The following is an 18,640-nucleotide window of genomic DNA, read 5'->3' as shown; positions in this document are numbered from 1 at the left end:
CTCTCTCTCTCTCTCTCTCTCTCTCTCTCAAATAAATAAATAAATAAAAATTTAAAAAAAAAGAAATATGCAAGTATTATATAAAGGATAGATGAGATGATTATACAAACAATTTCCATCGGTTTTTTTTTTCAATAGCAGTTAATGTTCAGAATTTTCATCTTGACTAGCTCTATATGCTAGTATCTGTGATCTAAGCAACTACATCAAGGACAGCAATGTGTAATACAGAACCCATGGTTGAATAGCTCTCATAGTGGTCCTCTAAATGTGTACCATTTCTAATGTCTTATAAATTAAAATAAGTTTTTTGGCCAGCCAGATTGCCCAGCAGACTAAAGCGCCTGCTTAGGTTGAGCACAGTGGCTGGAGTTTGATCCTTGGTATGCCGTGCTGGCCCTGGCCCTGGAGTGTGCTGAGATGGAGATTGACACTGGGCATGGTGGCGCCTGCCTGTAACCCCAGGATTTGGGAGACTGAAAACAGATGTATCATAATGAGTCCAATCTGTGTACTGAGACCCTGCAGACACTGTAGACCCTCTACCAGATACATAAAAATAGAAGAAAAAATAAATTGTTTTTAAAAAGACAAGGAAATAAATTAAGATATCTTGAAAGTAAGCAATTAATAGTCAATTATCTGTCTAATCTTGCATAACTATGTCTGTTCATCGGAACAACAGATTTGATGACAAAATAGATAATATAACAATTTTTAATTAACTATTCTTGTTTTGCAAATCTATAATGTATCTATTGTTGTATGTACTCTTTCTGACTTTTCTATTTGTTTTCTTTGTTTGTTTGTTTTTTTCTTTTGCACAACCGGGGATTGAACTCAGGCCCTTGTGTTTGCAAAACAAGTGCTTATTCTACTGAGCTATCTCCCCAGACCCTCTATTTGTTTTTACTTCTGTTTGTAATCTACAAAGTAAAATAAAATTGAATTAAAATAAAAGAATAAGAAAGAAAAAGGAAGAAAGAAAAAAATAAGTGTAATACAAATACAGGTTTTGTCATAAAAAGGATAAAATTTCTGTCACTTGTGGCAACATGGGTGGAACTGGAAATTGTTGTTGTGAGTGTAATAAGCCAGACACAGAAGGCAATTGCTTACTCAGGTGCATAATCTAACATAGCTAATGTCAGAGAAAATAAGAGTCGAATGGTGGCTTCTAGAGGCTTCAGAGAGTAGGAAGAAGAGATGGCAAAAGGTACTAAAGAGGTTACAGAGTAGTGAAGAAGCGTGGGTGGGTCACTGAACAGTGACTACAGTGAGCAATAATATGCCACATATTTAAAAGGCAAATAAAAGGATTTCTAAATTTTTTTCCATAAGGAAACAAGAAATGTTTGAGGAGATATGCAACTGATTTAAATACTGCAGTAATATATGAATGTGTAGAATTACCATGACTTTATGTATTAATTAAAAATCAACTTTTAACAAAAAAGTGGCTATCACTTAGAAAAATATTAACCCACCAATGATTTCAATAATATTAAAAGTAACATCAACAATGTTTCAAATGTTTAAACCAAGTTGGACAAGTTGTGTTACTACAGTAGCAGGCTGGCCTATTTTCTCTATTTTATTTCCTTCATGTGACAGAATTCAATGCCTTCAACATTTAACATGTGACTTTCTATCCCTACTACTGTAGTAGGTGCAGGACATCTGCATTAATAGCATGTTTAGTATGTGGTTTGCCTTAGCCAGCAGACTTTCTGGAATAAATCCATGCTACCAGAAGCCTTAAGTATAACTGAGAGCTCTGATTGGCTGTTTGCCTGCAAACAATTCTGGTAATGTTTTGTTCTAAGAAGTCACTTAGTTGCCTTAGTGAGAGATATGTGTGAGAAATCTGAACCCAACATACCCATATATGTCTTAGGAGTCCCCATTGACCCACAGAACTGTGTTTAAAAAATAAATGTCTACTGTTATAAGCCATAGGGTTCTGAAGGATTTTGTTTTGTAGTATTAAGAGATATAGGAGGAAATCTATCTAGTACAACGATATGTAAACAAAAATCACTGTGTTACCTGTTAGGCTTTTTTCATTTATCACTATCTGTAACAATCTACTTGTTCTCAATATTTTTGGAATTCCTGAATAAATTGTTGGAGGATGGAAATCCTCTTAATATGGAATTGCAAAAACAAAACTAGATATGTCAATCAAATAGGTTAATCCAGCTAGTTTAAATCTAGATAAAGTGCATCTAAACTCAGATAATGTGAAAATTTCCATCTCTGAGGGACAATAGAGATGCAATATAAATGGTGACACCTAACTGTGCTTCATATAGAGCTCTGTCAACTTTCTTCTGAGATGACAATTTTGCTTTCTAATAGGTACATTTTGTTTTGGAAATAAAATGTATTTATATCCCATATTCCTTTATTTTATTCTCAATTATTTTAAGACAGCAAGAATAATCATCAATGGCAAATAGCAGCTCACTCTCAAATACTGATCTAATGCTTTCTTTGCATCAGCCACTGTATTAAATCCTAGGCAAAGAGAGGAAAGTGAGACCCCATTGTGAGCAAAGCAAATATATGCATATTAATAGTCAATTCTTGTTATTTGCAGTAATTTGTTTCTGTAAAGTTGCCAAGAACACTAAACTAGTAAATCCTGAGACTTGCTCTTACCCAACTCTGATAACATTGATATTGACTGATCAATATATAACTCTTCCATGTGTGTTTCTGAAAGATGTCTATTATTTTATGTATACTTAACTCATAGCCAGGAGCACTGTAACTCATGCCTGACAAAACCTTATGTAACATGTAATGCTTTATCTTTGAGTCATGCCATAACTTTATTTGGCTTGGAAACACTGGGGAGTTGTTCAACACATTTGTGAACCATTTTAATCTTTTGAATTACCAACAAAAAAAAAAAATTGAAAGGTGGAAGACTGAGTACACCGTAAAAATGATCGCTGTTGACAATGTAAGAGTCAAAACAGAAAACCAGAAGGCTATCTTAATCCTCAGCTGGAAGCAGGTATGATGAGAGATGCCAATGTTTCAGTTTTCTGTGCATTTTCAAAGCACAGCAGTGACTGATTGTGGGTATAAAAAATAAACTTTAATAAATAAGTTAATTTTCAAATAGGGATACATGAATAGAAACATAGACATAATGATAAGGACTTTGTATGTGCCTAAATTTCTGTGTCCCATGATCATAGCAGACAGATGTGAGCTTCAAGTTATGTGAGAAAAGTAATTGGAATGTGTATACAATGGAAGAAGGAGGGCTGTGCCTGTGGTTGTCGAAATAAGCTGACATAAGATGAGATATGGTGTTTGAGACCCTGGGAACACAGTGGGAGGTTTTAGTGGTAAAAACCACAGGTTGAGCTTTGTGAACACTGAGTGGGAGGTATTTAAAACTCTGAGGTCTGAGATCAGCTTTGGAATGTCACACCTATTGTGTCTTACTAATCGTATTAGACAACTGTGGATAAACACATGTGAGGAATTGTAATTTTATGCCTATGTATAAGAGTTGATTTATATGGTTTGTAGATACACCTCTTTCCCCTATGACTTTCTATAGCCATTCACCCTGAGAAGTAGAAAATCATATTTGTCGGTGACCTCAGTGTATTCCATATCACCAAATCCATGTGTGATACAAGTTTCAAACAAGTATACACTAGTATTCCCCAGGAGAAAGTCTTACTACATGTGTTTCTTACTTTTGTTTTATACTTTCAGGATTAAAGAAAAATTAATAATATTAATTATTAAAAATTTAGGGGGCTGGGGAGATAGCTCAGTAGAATAAGTGCTTGCTTGGCAAGGACAAGGACCTGAGTTCAATCCCTGGTTCCACAAAACAGACAAACAAACAGACAAAAAAGTTTAGTAATATTTAAAGAGCCATTTCTCCTATGGAAAGAGTCATCCCCTACTAAAATCTTAATTTGGGGACCTATCATCATCTCAGTTATACCTTATAGATTCATCAAACTAATAATATTTTTCATTTTTAATAACAGAATAAGCATAAGAAAATACAAATAAAGGAAATACAAATGTCAACCTCAACAAGTAGGTAAGCAGGAAAGAATTATCCCAGAACTCAATGGCCTTTCTCATCCAGAGACAATGAATCATACAGCATGGTTAGTGTGGTTTCCTCCCTCAGATCTAAGTCCATTAGCAAATGATGATGAGTATTTCTTGTGTCTGTTTATTGATGTGAAAAAGTTGCAAATCTTAGAGCTTTAAATGATCAGATAATCAATGCAAATTTCGCTAGCAAAGAGCTTGTTCACAGGGCTTTCCTTATTGAAAGCTATTTTAGGTTTAGGCACTAACATATCTATTGTAGTATTGTGTTCCTTCACTTATTATTTTGCAAACATTTTTGTTAGCATTATTATGTATCTGGCACTACTTAATAAGCTTTGGGTATATGATTTTAAAAAAAGATACAAGTTACTCCTCCCGAGGCCCTTATATTAATTGGAGGTGGAAGATTATAGCTAGTAAGCATAATGACTAAGTAAAACGCTGAAACAGGTTAGAAGGTGATAAGTACTGTTGAAAACAAAGGAAAGAGTAGAGAGACAGGGAATTTTGGAGCACATGCTTCAAATATTAAAACTGGTGGTTACTGAGGATAGTATTTTGAGCCAATACAGAGTGAGGAGTTAAGCCATGATCAGATTGAAAAGTTTCTAAAAAATAGAAGAGTTGGAAGTATCAGTGTAAAGTGAGTCACTCCTTAGCTTTGAGGAAACAATGGGAGGATCAAGCCTGCTGTTATTAGTTTCCAGTCACTGGAACAAAACACCTGAGAAAGTTAACTTAACCCACAGAGCATAACAAACTTCTTGTTGTGTCTCATAAACATGGGTGTCTCAAACCAGTGTTTATCACTAGAATATTCCTATTGATGAATTATTGATTTTAATTTTATTATATTAAACAAAGAATACTTAACAGGAAAAATGTCACAAAATAAAACATTGCAGTTTTAAAATTTATTGAGTGTTTTTAAGAAAAGCACCAAAATGTTCAACATTGACTGGTTTTCGTGTACATGTCTCAAGCAAAAAACCCAAAAACTACAGAAATAAATTCTTATATGAACTACAATGAAAATTTTCATTGAAATTTATAAAAAAGTCTTTGCTTCACTTTTCACACCTTAGGAAGACTTCCCACATGATGACAATATGCTCCAAGCACATGTACCACCAACACTAATAGCACACGTATTTCGTTTCCCTGGTTTTTTCGTTAAGACATACTTGACATCTCTCTGGTCTTGTTATTTTGTCAGAAGACTCTAATTATACTTTATAATCGTTAGTTAAAAGGGACATACAATTTCAATAAAGAAATTTTTAATATGAATTGTGCATTTAGAATAGTCATTGCCATTTTCACATCAGCAGTACTTGTTTACAAGAACCTAAGACAACATCAGAAGTAAAAGCCTACATGGTCTACCATGTAAACATAAACAAAAATGTACCACAGCAATAATCTTTGCTTTAACTGTCACAACAACAGCAGTTTTAGCATATGACAACTGCATGTTCCATGCATATGTCTCACAGTGACAGCACATGTGCTTAGCTTTCCTTTCCTCCCTGGCATGTCATTCTATGCTACCTCTCTTTTCTCCCTGTTTTTTCAGAAGCTTAATACTGTATTGTACAATGTGCAATTAGCAAGAAAGTAATTTGTCTATTAAACAAATGTCAAATGTGTCATGAGTGGTTGGAATACACATCAACATTTTCATGTCAGCTCTGTTTGCTTATTAAAACCTAAGAGATAGCATCATAGGGACTGCAGAGATAGATCAGCAATCTAATCACCTTCCTGGAAAGTGCAAGGACCAGGTTCCATCCCTGGCACCACATGCCATGCTGGCCCAGCCTAGGGCACACAGTGCTGGTCTCACTGGGCATGGTGGTACAAACTTGTAATCTCAATGGCTGAAACAGGAGGATCACTGTGAGTCTGAGTTGCATAATGAGATAGCATTAGAAATAAAAATATCTGTGAACTACATTGTAAACACAAAATTCTTCCACAGAAATGACCTTTGCTTTCACTGTCACACTTAAGGCAGTCTTCACATATGAAAAGTAAACGTACTATACAAAAGTATCATTTACACTAATAATGCATTATGTGTTGTTTTCCTATCCTTTATTGGAGAACACAAATGACATCTGTTTGGTTTTCCTCTTGTGGTACTAGATCTTCAAGATGTTGTGTCTGCCCATTCACTTGTCATCTCACTACTGTGATCATTTTTGTGTAGTTTCCTTGGCAGAAACACTGTTCTTTTCCTCAGCTGTAAATGATCTCTTATAAGTTCCACTCCCAATGGTCTAAGGATATTTTCCCATAGTATTATATAGTTGTTATTCACCATGTATACTATCAAAATATTTACGCCACCCAAGTTTAGGATCGAGTAAAACATAACTGACATTGTTTCAAGTGAAATCATAGTTGCACTATAATTCAACATTTGCTCCACTTTTGCTTGTGTTATAAAAAATTTCCATCTCAGGAAACATTTTGAAGCTTACCTATAAATATTTCCTTCATGGTGCAGTGTTGACGTCATTTGTGTCAACTTCTTTTTCTTTGTCATACACAAGGTCAATATAAATCTTTCTAAAAACTAAAAATTGTACCGTATAATTTTCTGTTTTGAAATTGCAACATTTCATTTGGAATTCCTACTTTGTTCCTGTGTACAGTCCTGGACAAATGAACTTGTGCTCTACTAGCAAATGTAACATCAACTTGAAACATAAACCAATTGTCAAATGTCATATTCTGATTAGTTTGTGAAACAATAGCAGCAATTCTGTTCAGGGCATTGTTTAGTTTATTACTATATGAATAAGAACCTGGTAACTGTGTTCTAAAATAAATTTCTAAATTGAAAGCATAAGACTCTGCATCTGCAAGGACATAAATTTTTATGCCACGTTTTGACTGATTTCTTTTCTATAGTCTTTTAAATTCCTATGATCACCATGAGAAATCCCTGCTAAGCACAGAAGACCTGTTAATACTCTCAGTTCAGCCAATGAGGTATCACATAAAGTACATTTTTGAATATGGCTTTGTGCATACAGATTATTGTTTTCTTCATCATCTGAAACAAGGAGGTCTGCATTTCCTGGGTCTGTATCAGATGATTCTTGGTCCATTTTAATGTCATGGGAACTTCCATTCACAGGGCCAAAGTGTTAAAGGCATCATCACCATCATCATCATCCAGGCACACCACTCTTCTGTTATAGACACATACATTTTACCATAATTGATCATCTTCATTATTGTTGCGTGAGTAATCTGATTTTTAGCTCTATCCAAAATTTACTAATGTATTTTCTTCCAGTGACACTGTACTGAATGGGTCTACTTCTACCAGAAAAATCAAAGAAAAACATCCTAAAACACATCTTAAGTTTATTTCAGTGTAATAATCCCTCTGGGATGCTCGATTAAACATGCAAATTTTTTAGAACAATAATGACAGTGAAAATCCCATTTTGCCACTATTGCACGCATGTGCCCATGTTGCCTTTTATTGTACCAAGTAAGTAAATGAAAAGATTGCTTTCTGTATCACTCATGCAAAGGGGCTGAGACATACAGCTGGCTACTATTACACTAAAGTCAAAATTTATAGTAGAAAATAAGGAGTGCGTTTGTGGAATCTGATGTCATATTTTAAAGAGGAGGTTTATTTTATTTATATTTATTGATTTATCTATTTATTTATTTATTTTGTGGTGCTAGGGATTGAACACAGGACCCTGTACTTGCCATTCTACTGAGCTATCTCCCTGGGTCTTAGGAGGTTTATGTTGGCTCATCTCTTCTGCTCATGGTTTCTGAGGTGTCAGTCCACAGCCACATGGTTCCACTGCCTCTAGGTCTACGTTAGGAAGACAGCCCATGGCAGAGGGAAGCTGCTTATCTCACAGCAGCCAGGAAGGGCACAGAGTAAAAGTGAAAGGAGCTAGAGAGAAATTCCTTCAAAGACATGGCCCAGTGGCCTGCTTCTTTTACCTGGTTCCCATCTAGGAGTCCTTCAAGCTATGGAATCAGAGGGTTAAGGCACTGCTGAAGTTAGAACACCCATGTTGTACCCACTTGGTTGGAAAATGATTTGAAGTTGTGCTAAAACCATACTTTATAGATATACAAATGGAAGAAAGGTCTACATACTTTAGAAAAGTAACACAGTGGTAGGATTGTAAAGGTTTCAGAGGCAGAGTTGGAGAAGTAGGAAAATTATAGTGCAATGTAGCCAACATTAACCATTCCCTTTAAAACAAGGTGACCACATTTTAAAAAAATGCCTAAAGTGATCACATTCTAACACTGATTAAACAGTAAGATAATATGTGACTATTAGTGATTAGTAAGACCCTGTCCTCTTAAAATCTGCAAAGATTCCACAAATACAGGAGAATAAAGGACGTGGAGTATGGTATGGCATCACAAAAAAGTTAAATAGGCATTGACTATATAACCAGTCAATTTTAGGTTGCAAAATAGTCTTGGTAGGAACTGGGATTTGAAGACTTAGGGTACAAATTTCCTTATACAAATTTCCATGAGACATCTTACACTTTTTCCTAAATTAATTGCACAACATTTTCTAATTTGGCAGTTTCTTCAGGAGTCAGTTTACTTCAGAACTGAGCTATAGCCTGTATATCAAATATATTGATCTAAATTTTGCACTATAATATTTAATATTCCATTGTTTTTATTTCAGATGACACTCAATTTTATTCATTTTTATTGGTATAGTAAAATTTCAGTATCTCATTCTCAAAACTACCCAGGGAAACTTTTCTAATTCTATTTGGAGTTCAATTCTAAATCTTCTTTTCTTCTGGCCTCTGTAGTGGGAGCTAATGATCTGAGCTAAAGAGAAGAGACTTTCAGAAATCTTATGCCAATGATTCAGAAAAAAAAAATGAATTAAGGAAAGGTCACCTCCAAATATCTTGATCTACCTCTTTCAAATAGGAAGTAATGCTCCCCCATGACCCTTAAGTTATTACCTTCATAGATTGGTCTTGGTGTGAGGGGCACATTGTTTTTCATTATAAAGTTTTCTGAATCCCAGGCTTATTAGATTCATCCTCAATCCTCCACTGACCACTGAGAGGTGCCAACCCTTTCTAGATATCTCACGACTGAAATCAGCTTACTGGGGACACAATCTGACATGAAATACACACACTGTGCTTTTGACCCCTGGAGTGGTGATTTCTATTCCACTTTATGCATTCAAAGTTCTTTCTGCCCAAAAGAAAAGGATTAAGTGAATCAAAATGTGTAAAATCTTTTAGCTAACACTTAATGAAGATTTTAAAATCCCCAGGAGTAAAGTACCATAGAAATTGGTTACCATTATTATCTTCCTAATAAATGACTTTCATATTTTCTTTCCCTTGTGTCATTTTATTCCTAAGCTTCTACACATTCTTGAATTTAATTTTTAAAGGAACAAGAATGTCTGCTGTAGTTTTTTTTTTAATTTAGAGAAGGAAAATTGCACTACTTCTATTAATCAAGTACATATCAGAATAAATACACATTGCTGTATTTATTTTCTTTCTTATTGGCACTGACTACAGTGCTATATTTCCTTTTTAAATGTATCCTAAGTTATTTACAACTATATTTATAGGAATCTTCTCATAGAGCTTTCAGATATATTTGCCATAATTATATGAACATGAATCTCAATCAAATGCTCATTCTTATATAGTGCTTAGCAATTTATAAATTCACATTAAAAGCTAAAGTAAGCAAAAACATTGCATAGTAAAATATGAAGAATGAAAAAGATACATTTAGAATAAAATTGCAAATTACTTAAAAAGTGTTTAAAAATCTATTCTAAATTAACTTCTGTGTAATTTCTAGCAAAATGGTTCAGATATGTTCACTATAATGCTAAAATATTTAACATACATAATATAATCATTTTTAAAGAGAAGCATTATAGTCTACACATAGTTTTATAATTTCACAAAATATGATGAGAAAGGAGATATGTTGTTAAGTATTTACAAATTTTTTTTGTAACTATTGTAAAAAAAAAAAAAAACTACTTATGAAGGATCTAGGATCTAGGAAAGGGTGTGTGGCTTGTGTTTTATCTTTTTCTTACCTGCCATAAGTTTCATACCATGCAGGTACTTGTATAACAAATGAAAAATAAACAAAATGAAAGTATATTAATGTATGTAACACAAATGTGTATGACGTGAAAGCATTCAGATTCGAAGATTCCAAGATACAGGGAAAACTGTACTATTTATGGACAGTCACACAGAAATTTGGATGGAGAACAAAAAATTTCTTATCTAATGGCAATTAAGGAGGGTAGACTGTAACACCTGTTTGTGCAGACAATTTCTGGTGAGTGTTGCATGGCGTTTCTTTCCTCTGAGTATAGACCAAGGCATTCGTCAAATGAGGATAGTCAAGAGAGGATGAAGGTGAAACGCAAGACAAGGGCCTTCTTAGGTTCTATGTCCTGCATCAAAGGGCAAAGAAGTTTTGCTTTTGTGTTTTCTTAGCTGAAAGGGCATCATAGCATTTCTGAGGCATAATATTGGACATTATTTTCCCAGTTTGAAATTTGCATCTCTGTAAGGCATTATAAAATTAAAAGCCAATTAAGAATCTAGTAGAAATGAAACTGAAAACTGACCACGCATCCAGTTAAATAAAAAGATAAGCTTGACTTTTAATTAAAAATTTATTCTCAACCAGACTTTAATGAGATTTCATTAAGTACTTTGCAACAGCATTCTCCCAATTTCACAAAACAATATTGTACATCTTAAAAACATTTGGGATCATCTATCTACAAGGCTCTTATAGTTGATACATTGTGTCAACTTGAGAAGTTTAGAACTTTACCTAAGTGACTCAGCAGGGTGCTGGGGTCCAATCTTACTTTTTATTTTTATTTTTTGTGGCTGTCTCAGCCTGCCCTGGGGACTGGGCTGGCACAGCACATGGTGCAAGGGATCTAACTGCAGTCCCTGCACTTGCCTAAGCAGGTTCTTGAGACCCCTGAGCTATCTCACCAGCCTGGGGCCCTTTCTTTATAAACATGCTCATCCTGTGCAAAGGAGAACATGAAGATGGTGCAAGGGGCACAACTCTTCTTGGGGAAGATGACCTACTTATAATATAAGAGAAGAAAAGAGGCTTTCTCTTCCTACTGCTTTTATTATTTTTGCTGTCTTCTGCCATTTTTGAAGTGCTGTCTCTGTGCGATGCCATCCTGCCCTGGAATTAGCTGATGGACTAAAACCCCCACAAACTGTGAGCCAAACAAGACTTTCTTTCCTTAATTTTGTGCATTGAGTATTTTGTCCCAGCAACAAGAAAACAGTAACTAAAACAAAGGTTATCTTTCTTTAGGAAATTGCCAGAGAACTATTCTTCTGTAGGTCATCATTATTGTTTATTTATTTTAATATAGATGGTATTCCTGGATTGTTTATTTCTACCTGTATGTGCACAGAGGTATCACTTGCTTCAGAAACACATTAAAAATAGTTCTGGAAATAATCATGATCTATTAAAATAGAAATATATCAAGGATGGCTGAATAACTTTGAATGTTCAAATTAAAACAAAAAAAACTTATTGAATAACAAGAGGATAAGTGTATCCAAAGTGAGGGAGATTATTATGCATACTTTGAGGAGGATTTACGGAAATGGGTCTTTTATGTCATAGTGGGTGGCCTGGGCCTAGGGGTCTTTGCTAGAGTAATTCCCATTTCTTGAGTTATTTTCCTAAACTGGAGAAAAATGAAGAGATAGACTTCATGCAAAGCTGAAATTCCATGAGAGGGTAGAAGTGAGCTCCCCCAAGTCACAGATAACAAAACTCAGACAACGAAAGTAATGTGAAACAGAGGTTTTAGTAATAGCACTGCAGAAATGGGGCTGCAACAAGTGAGCTGGATGTCAGGGAGAAGCTTGAAAATGAGTTTCTCTTCCTGGTATCTTCATCTTGCTCATATTTAGTAGGGTAAACTGGTTTCTTTTTTTTTTTTTTTTCCCAGAACTGGGGATTCAACTCAGTTGAATTGCGCTTGCCAGGGAAGCGCTTATTCCACTGAGCCATCTGCCTGGTCCCAAAACTGGTTTCTAAAAACAACTCACTGCTTAATAAAAAGGTCTTAGCCTTGGTTTCTGGGAGGAGTCAGGGCTCACAGGACTGATGGCCACTTGGCCAAGGCATGCGAAGTTCCACAGAGGTAGCCGCCCCAGTGTCTCATTCCGTGTATTGTATGGTTGTCTCTTTTAAGCATGCCACTCAGGTTATGCTCTACGCTGTCCATTCCTCCCAGATAGTCCTTATACTAGAATAATTTTTATACTTAAACATTCCCCATATTAACATTCATCCCTCATTGATGAAACGTTTATGATAATTCCTGTCAAATAACATTATATTATATCCTTATGTACCATGTGCAGCAGATCTAGCACCATATAATTTCCAGCTTTTTCCCAAAGTCAAAATATTAAGGAAGCCAAAGATATAGCTCAGCAACACAGCATCTACCTGGCTAGTACAAGGTCCGGAGTGTGATTCTTGGTACCAAAATAAATAAATAGTCAGTAAAAGGTGACTATTTTCAAGTAATTCAGAATATGCAGTCCTCCATGACAGCACAACTACAGATATGAAAAACAGCTTCAAAACTACCCTAGAAAGTGACAAAAAGGATAAAATAAGTGTGGTAAAAGTGAGGGGTGTATACTGTATACTTTTGTTGAAAAGGTAAAAACTCATAATTTCATCATACTACATATTCAAAATAAGTCGTATTTTAAGGAACAATTTTATTATACTTTCTAAGTATTCTACAAGGATGTGGTTTGGTTTTTTATCAACACTGATATCATTCAAAACATGTGGCAAGTGATTTTCCATTTCACAAGATTGCCCACACTTTTTAGAAGTAAATATTTAACACCTATAACCCACCAAATTTGACACATTTAGCTTCACAAATGCCTAAACATCTAGAACCTCGCCTGCCCTTCACTAACAGAATAAGGGAAAAGAAAATGAAAAGGAATTTCCCATGGACTATCTAGCATCTGCATAGACTTATTTTTGGAATGTGCGGCTATCTGTATTAATCATATCATCCACAAAATACATATAAATGGTAACAAAATGGACACCACACTTGATTGATGCTAGCCAACAGGACGTGCAGCAAAGAAAACAAAATCAAGCATTATGATTACAAAAATTAAAAGTTTTGAGAGATTCTGTCCCTCTTCCTTATCTATGATGAAATTTTAGTACTATTTTTAGAATAGAAAGTAGATTGACAAGATCGTCCAAACATCAACCAACAAAAGGCACAGCTAATTGCACATGACAACCCAGTAAAACACAGAGCTACCAATATGTTTATAAAGAGTGAGTAAATTAAGAAAATTCCATGAACCTTTGAGACATTTTGAATGATCTCTTAAGAATTTCAGGAGGAAGATTTTATATGGGGGAATACAGACACTCAGCTCTCACCTCCTCTACAAAAACCAAAGCCAATTAACTCACGTGGTGCTACATTTTGAGGTGAGTAACCATGGTACAGCACTGGAGATCATCAAGACAAAGATTCAAAACTTTGAGTCCAAGACCTGGGACAACAGCATGGAACAAGAAACAAAATATCCTGTCATCCAACTGTGGGTGCCCTTGCTGGGGGAGGGGGAGTCTTCCTTTTCCAAAGTAGAGAGTGAGGGAGAGATGCCCAGAAAACTTACAGTGTAGATGATATCAATCCTAGCTACTGGAAAATTTCGCAATCCTTACACGTTTGCAGCTTACTCTGATAATGAATATCAAGTCTACACAGTACTTTTGCTTTAGAAAATGATTTCCTATCATCTAGATTGTGGTAGCCAGGAACCACTTTGACAAGTGAGGTATCATCTGTATTTTGATTACTCTATGAGCTAGAATTCCCTGTAGTTTTCTATGTCTGTGACTCTGAAGACATCCTACTGCACTGGCTTAGAACATAGCTGTTTTGTGCACCCAACTGGGTCTAGAAATGTTACTACTGAGTTAAGCCTTCTGACCGTCTTCCACTGTATGGGATGTGTGGAGACACAGGAGGAGATAAACAGTGTGACCTTTGATAATCAGGAGATTGAGGTATTTACTCTATGAGACTAAAGATGATACCACTAATGAGTGACTAGTGCTGGTTCCTGGGGGAAGTGTCTATGTAGTTCCCATTTTTCTAAATATTATGATTTTAGGTGGAGATATTGTGGAGAAGGAATGCCCTCATTTTCTCTCCTTTCCCATTCAGAGGAGCACTTTGAGGTTTCGTTGAGCAACTCCACAGCTCTTGCTATTGTGCTGCCCATGGGCACACATGGCTAGAGGGACCATTGCAATTCTGTCTCTGCTAGCACTAACGCAGGCACAATGTTGATGGAAGACTGGAGGAAAAGACTATCCATGACCATATTTCCAGGAATGATTGTTTATGGAATCCGAGTAAAACTGTGCCCAGTTCAAGCCATAGTTCCTTTCCTGCATAGACACTATCAAATTACCATCAGAAAGGAACAACACAATTCCTGTTACCACCCAACTTGCAGTACTGCTGATGGCCATCTCCACACCACTTTGTATGGTAATGCACTGCTCTGCAGGACTGAGTATGAGTGTGAATAACTTGCACTCTCAATCCAGCCACTACTTTCCCTGTATACTATCAGGACCCCTACTCATGGTGGCAGAACAATTGTTTCAGGTTCCTCATGAATTCCTCTTCCTCCACTGTGAGAGGCTCTGATAATTTTAGAGCAGTGCCAAGGAAAACATAATCTCTACCATTGCAGGAGTAGTCACACAGAAAGCACACTGGCATTCTCTGTGTTCTACAACAACCTGACAAAAGTGCAGAAATGTCCCCAGTCCTATTTGACTGGCAAAGACTGAGTCACTCAGACCCTGAAATGATATAAGCTGGAGAAATACATTAATCACAGGCAAGAACAATACAGAGTCAGACCAGAGTGTCCAGCTAGAATCAGAGCCAAACCTATATAACAAGATATGCTAAGACTAATCTTCAAGAAAAATTATTTAATAAATTTTCATCTTATAAGACTTGCTCAAAAGTCATTGTAAACATAAAACATCAAAGTAATATGATAATTCCTACAGAAAATAGCTATCTATTAACAGATTCCAAAATATCTAAATGGATGAAATGTTTGACAAAACATTCTAAAAAATACTTTTAAAACTTTCAGTGATATCTAAGAAAATATAGATGAATAGTTAAATGAAATTAGGAATACAATAAATGAGAAGTTCAATGAAAATATGGGCGTTTAAAAAAATCTCCAGAATCTTTGAGATGAAGATTATAACAGCAGATTTTTTTTTAAAAAATGTATTTAGTACAGAGTTTACAGGGTCTCACTACACAGATCAGACTCCTAGTGATCTTGTTTTCAGCCTCCCAAACACACCCCACCATGTTCCATTCTCAGTCACTGTCTCAGTGTACCCTAGGGGCAGGACCAGCATGGCATACAGGAGATTGAACCCTGGTCCTCAGCCTGCCTAAGCAAGTGCTTTAGTCCACTGAGCTATCTGGCTGGCCTGAAATGCAGATTGTATATGTTCTACGACAGACTATATCAGATATGTCCAAATTTCCAAAACACATCTTTTCAAGTATCACATCTAAAAATGCAATGAAGTATTATCCAGCTGTAAAGAAAAATAAAATCCTATCATTAGCAACAAATTAATGGAAGTGCAAGTCATTATATTAAGTGAAATAAGCCAGACTACAAAAGCAAGTACTACCTGCTCTTTCTCATATGTGGAAACTCAAAGAGTCACCTTGAAATTAAAATCCTGATCACTAGACTTTGAGAATGGTGTGATATGTTCGAGGATCAGTGAAGGGGTGACAGGACCTGCTCAGTGCACGCTGGATGCACAGGTGTTACTATCCTTATCCTCTGAGCCCTGTTAATGTACATACCTTGTGTTAATAAGAAAGCTTTGGGGAAAGATTTCAAGTTAAAATGCAAATAATCAAAGCATGAATGGTTCAAAAATACAAAAACTACATCTCCGTCCCCTTCTGATATTAGGATGACATCCAGGAGAAGAGGACCTTAATAATCCCTGACCACACAGCTCTATAATTCTGGCAGAAGCGCAGTAGCTGCTTTACTCCTGGCAAGATCTCTGGACAAGAGGAGGTAGAGTCACAGTGCGGAGGCACAGTGTGAATCACAGTATGAAGTTCTCTCTTCAGATTCAGTGACAGTGGACAGCTGATGTCAAACAGCAGAGGAAAGCAGTGGAGCTGACTCCGGTGGCTGAGCTGGGATGAAAGTGTTAGGAAATCATCGCCACTATTCTGAAATGGGGTAGCAACACACATTTAAATGATGTTCTCACCAACATGGCACTTAAAACTAACTTGATGTCTTTATGTCTCTTAATCATGAAAGTTTGAATATTTTATTGAAAATCTGTATGCTGTGACTCAGGCTGTGTGGGTTCCGATCACAGCTCAGTTAAGTTCTAGGAACATCTTATTATGCAAGTCACTTAACCTTTCTTGTTAGTTTCCTTATTTATAAAAAAATTACATGGTGCTGTCTAATAGGGTGTAGTGAGGATTAAGTAGCTTTATTTTACTTTTTCCTTGGTTTTTCTTCACTCCATTCCTGTTTTATCCAGTACCAGATTAATTTATTTATGACGCATTGTAAATTAGCTGTCATATATACAAATAAAATCCTAATTATAGGCCAAAGAACATATAAAACACATAAAAAATTGCACTAAGTAAAGGTCCTTTTCAAGACACATTGTGCACACTGAGCTATAATATTTTCCTCTGTCTGTTCCTATTATGTCTTTTATTGTCATCTATTCACACATGCACTCGTGTATGTGTATTTCAAGAGAAACCACACAATAAGTTTGTGTGTCTAAGTTACTTAATATTGTGATGACAAGGTGCATCCATTTCCCTACAGATGACTGAAGTGCATCATTTATGCCACAGTAGTAGTGCATTGTGTGTAAGTATCATTTTCTTTCTTTTTCTTCTTCTTCTTTTTTTTTTTTTTTTTGGTGGAACTGGGAATTGAACTCAGGCCCTTGCACTTGCCAGGCAAGCACTTATTCTACTGAGCTATATCTCCCTGGACTCCTAAGTATCATTTTCATTATCCATTTATTGACAGATCATTTGTTGATGGTCATATAGGTTGTTTCCAGGATTAAGCTATTATATGCTGCTATAAACATGGGTAGATATACATATCTGTGGTATCATATCTGTAACTTTGGGAAGATAATTAGGAGGGGAATATATATATTAAGAAGAATTTCTAGTTTTAGTTTTTGAGGAATGTTCATACTTCTTGTATAAGTCTACAGCCCCACCAACATCAAGGAGTTCCTTTCCCCTCATCCTTGCCATATTTCTTATTGGTTCGTTTTTTGATGTTAGCCATTTTTCTCTGGAGAGACAGGACATCTAAGTGTTATTTTAATTTGCATTTCTGAAATGGCCAACAATATTCTTATGTGCTTATTGGTCACTTATATTTCTTCATCTAAGAAGGGTCAATTCTTCTCAGATGCCAAATTCTTAACTGGGATTTTAAACTTGGGAAGTCTAATTTGTTTGACTCTTTATGTATTGTAGATATTAGTCCTTCATATGAGGAGTAGTTAGTGAAAATATTTTCCCATTCTTTACGTTATCATTTCACTTTGTTGGTGGTTTTCTTTGTTGTACAGAAGCTTTTTAATTTGGTGTGATCTAATTTGTTGATTCTTGGCATTATTACTTGTGCCACTGGGGTTGTATTCAATCTTTACTTGTACCTGTGACTTGAGGGTCTTATCTACTTTGTATTCCAGAAAATTAAGCATTTCTTTTTTAATGTTGACTAGAACACTTTCTCAAAACTGCAGACTTCAGAAGATTTAGTATACTTTAAACATTCAGTATATTGACTACAAATTCAAAGTTCACATGTGGTAGGTGCTATAAATATTGCCACCAGAGCTGAAGTGGAAATTTAATCTTCATTGTGAGCTGTTGAAAAGTGAGAACAGGGGAGGTTGGAAAGAGATGATTGGATTTCAGTGAGTGTTTTTAAACATTTTTAAAAATATCTATCTATCTATCTATCTATCTATCTATCTATCTATCTATCTATCTATCATCTATCTATTTATTTGATACAGAGTTTCAGTAAGCAGTTCAGACTCAAAGCAATCATCCTGTCTCAACCTCGCCAGCACTGGGATTACTGATGTGTGCCACCATGCCTGACTTTGGGGACAGCATGAAATGCCTAGAGCTCCAGATTCAGCAAGGTCAGTGAGACCAGGGTTCAAAGTCAGGTCCTTGCGCCATTGAGCTATCTCCCTGGCTCTACAGTGAATGCTTTTATAAACATATCAGTTGACTTCTTTTTGTATGTGTGCTGCTGAACAGAGTACATTAATCTATTCATGAAATAGTTGG

Source organism: Octodon degus, unplaced genomic scaffold (genome assembly GCF_000260255.1).
Source record: "Octodon degus isolate 3935 unplaced genomic scaffold, OctDeg1.0 scaffold00030, whole genome shotgun sequence".
Classification (NCBI taxonomy): Eukaryota; Metazoa; Chordata; class Mammalia; order Rodentia; family Octodontidae; genus Octodon; species Octodon degus.
Note: the sequence above shows the minus strand (reverse complement) of the source record.